Genomic DNA, 2,722 nt, shown 5'->3' with positions numbered 1-2,722 from the left:
GTCCAGTGACATAACCGCTATGCCTGCAGGTGCTTTTTATATCACATCTCTCCCATTTTTGTCCCTGAGTGCAATTGCCAAGGAAGGAGCAATGAAACCGGTGACAAGTCAACCTGGCTGGCTTCCACTTCAGGACATGCACTATGATGACCTGCTGACGTGGGGCCACTGAGGTGCCAGCCAGCCAGGGGCTCCTCTGGGGCCTGGTGATCCTCGTGCTGTCCTCAAGCCTCAGAGCACTGATGCCTGGCTCTCTCGATCTTCCTTCCTTCCTTCCTTTCTTTTTTTAAAATTATTTTTCCTTTTAATTGAGTGTTCCTTTGCATAGTCTCCTCTTGGCTGCTGCTCTTAGGTCCCCACCTGCAAGACCACTGCAGCCCATCAGGCTGAGACCCAGTGTGGACACGGACCCAACCCAGGGTTTTGAGAGTAACAAGGAACAGCAAAACCAGCATCTCCTTTTCCTTAGGCCAGGATTGCAAACCGGAAGGTTCATCTTCCACCTTCCACATTTAGAAAACCACAAAACGTGTCAGGAAAGAAGCATAGACCGCCTCAGGTGCTCAGGGTTGAGACGGGTTCTGGCAGCTCAGTATCAGATCCTCTGGCTGCTTCTGTTACAAATGGCCCCACTCCAGCCTGTTTACAGAAAAACGTTTTTGCTCCTATTCCTTTCCCACAGGAGTAGAAGATCTACTAAAAGGAATACAGGGAATCAGAGTAGATCAGCTCCCTACAAGGAAACACTCCTGGATGATGCTTGTGGTTGCTGAGAATATTCAGCACATCGTTTCAAAGTGGCAAAGTCAGGGCGATCTGAGGAACAAGAATCCCGCGTGGCTGCATTTGCTGACGGGTTCATGTGCGACACATACACGGAGCTCCCATGCTTTCAGTGGGCATGTCAAAGGGCCAAGACCCCTGATTAGCACATAAGTTATTTTGTATATTACAGTGCACAGAACAAGAGAACGACACTCCCTTGGCAGCGAATGAGAGGCACTTTACCCAAGGTCCTTATCACTGAGGCGGAAAGGCTGGAGTCCAGCAGTCATGACCTTGACCCCTCTGCGTCTTCGGATGCTGGGGCTTCAGTGGAAGTGGCTTCCCCTACATGTTCTGGCTGCTGCTGCTGCTGCTCCTCCTCCCCCTCCTCCTCCTGGGGATAGAGGTCTGGGTATTTCTGCATGCATCCCTGCATGGCCTGGAACCGGTCAATGAGGTCTGTGCTAGAGGGCAGGCAGGAAAAGGCTGACTTGGACTGTTCTCCACATGGACCACTGGCATTCCCCCAAGGCACAGGCAGTTCCAGTTCACGTCTCCACTGGGCAGGACCAGCCCGTGCTCCTCGTGCGATCGCTGGGTCGTCCGCCTCCAGCTCCGCACCGCATGGTGTTCCGTGATCGTCTTCAGTCACAAACATGATTCCATCCTTCCCCTCCTGCCGCAGTAGGACATTGCTGAAGCCGGGCGTTCAGACCGTAGCACGAGCCACCGCGACCACGGCAGCGGTCCCTTCATGCCGTGACCTCTCTCCTGTTTTTTTCTTCTTTTGAGACAGAAAGTCACAGGGTGTTCCTTGGTTGTCAGGGCCAGCCTCGAAAGTGTGATGCTCCTCTCTCCACCTCTGGAACAGCCAGGACTACAGACGTGTACCACCGCACCTGGCTTGACTACTGCTTTGTAAAATGTTATTTTTGTGGGGCCAGCAGATGGCATAGTGGTTACATTGCTGGACTCCCACATGGCTGGCCATGGTCCGAGTCCTAGGCCCAGTGGCTTGAAAATCATGCCAGACACGTGTGCATGTAAGCCTAAGATCCCAGGAGGAGAAGGGATTGCAGCGTGGCCATCCCACCCTGGGGAGTGATTTCTCACTTCCCCTCGGACTGTCTCTCTCTCTCTTATGAACGCAATGCAAAACCTCTAAAAGAGGCAAAAACTCTCAAAAAATTATTTTTCCAAATATAAAAGTATTCATAATCACTCAGAAAAATGAACAAAATGAAAAGCACCTGTAATCACACCAGCCAGAGACAACCACTGCTAATCTCTCTCTCTCTCTTTCTCTTTTTTTGGGAGAGACTTTTGTTACAGGGCATGTGCACTCAGCAGAAAGACAGAGACAGAGAGACAGAAAGTGAGAAATCACCCCCCGGGGGGATGGACACGCCTCAATCCCTTCTCCTCCATTCTCTTCTTGGGATCTTGGGTATGCACGCACACGCCCGGCGTGAGTTTAAGCCACCGGGTCTGGGACTCGAACTGCGGCTGACTACAAGGGAGTCCAGCGACATGGCCATTATGCTATCTGCTGGCCCTGCTCTCTCTTTCTCTTTTAATTTTAATTTTCCCACAGGGCACATGTGCTCGCTCACCAGAGAGACACAGAGAGAAAGAGAGGGAAAATAAGAAGGCAACCCCAAGAGGGGATGGCCACACCCCAATCCCTTTTCCTTCAGTCTCCTCTCGGGGTCTGGAGCACAAATGCACGTGTGCTTGGCATGTTACTCAGGCCACCAGGCACCACACTGCTCTGCTGGCCATGTGAGTTCCAGCCTCCTCAACCACCACGCCATGGGCTGGCGGTTTTACATATAGAGATTTTTTAGATTTTTTTTGTCAGAGACAGAGAGAGAAAGTGAGAAATCACCCCCCACCCAGGGGAATGGCCACACTGAAATCTCCTGTTTTACTCTTGGGATTTTGGGCATGCACACGT

General features: G+C 51.7%; 1 pseudogene; it reads right to left on the bottom strand.

Annotated features, from left to right (window-relative positions):
• Nucleotides 1-1,051: 1,051 nt before the first annotated feature.
• LOC106735823 (mitochondrial intermembrane space import and assembly protein 40 pseudogene) lies at nt 1,052-1,423 on the bottom strand (annotated as a pseudogene).
• Between the last annotated feature and the right edge of the window lie 1,299 nt (nt 1,424-2,722).

Source organism: Tupaia chinensis, unplaced genomic scaffold, assembly GCF_000334495.1.
Source record: "Tupaia chinensis unplaced genomic scaffold, TupChi_1.0 Scaffold000539_1, whole genome shotgun sequence".
In the NCBI taxonomy this organism is placed as follows: domain Eukaryota; kingdom Metazoa; phylum Chordata; class Mammalia; order Scandentia; family Tupaiidae; genus Tupaia; species Tupaia belangeri.
The sequence above is the reverse complement of the archived record's forward strand: the minus strand, read 5'-3'. Positions and strand labels throughout refer to the sequence as shown.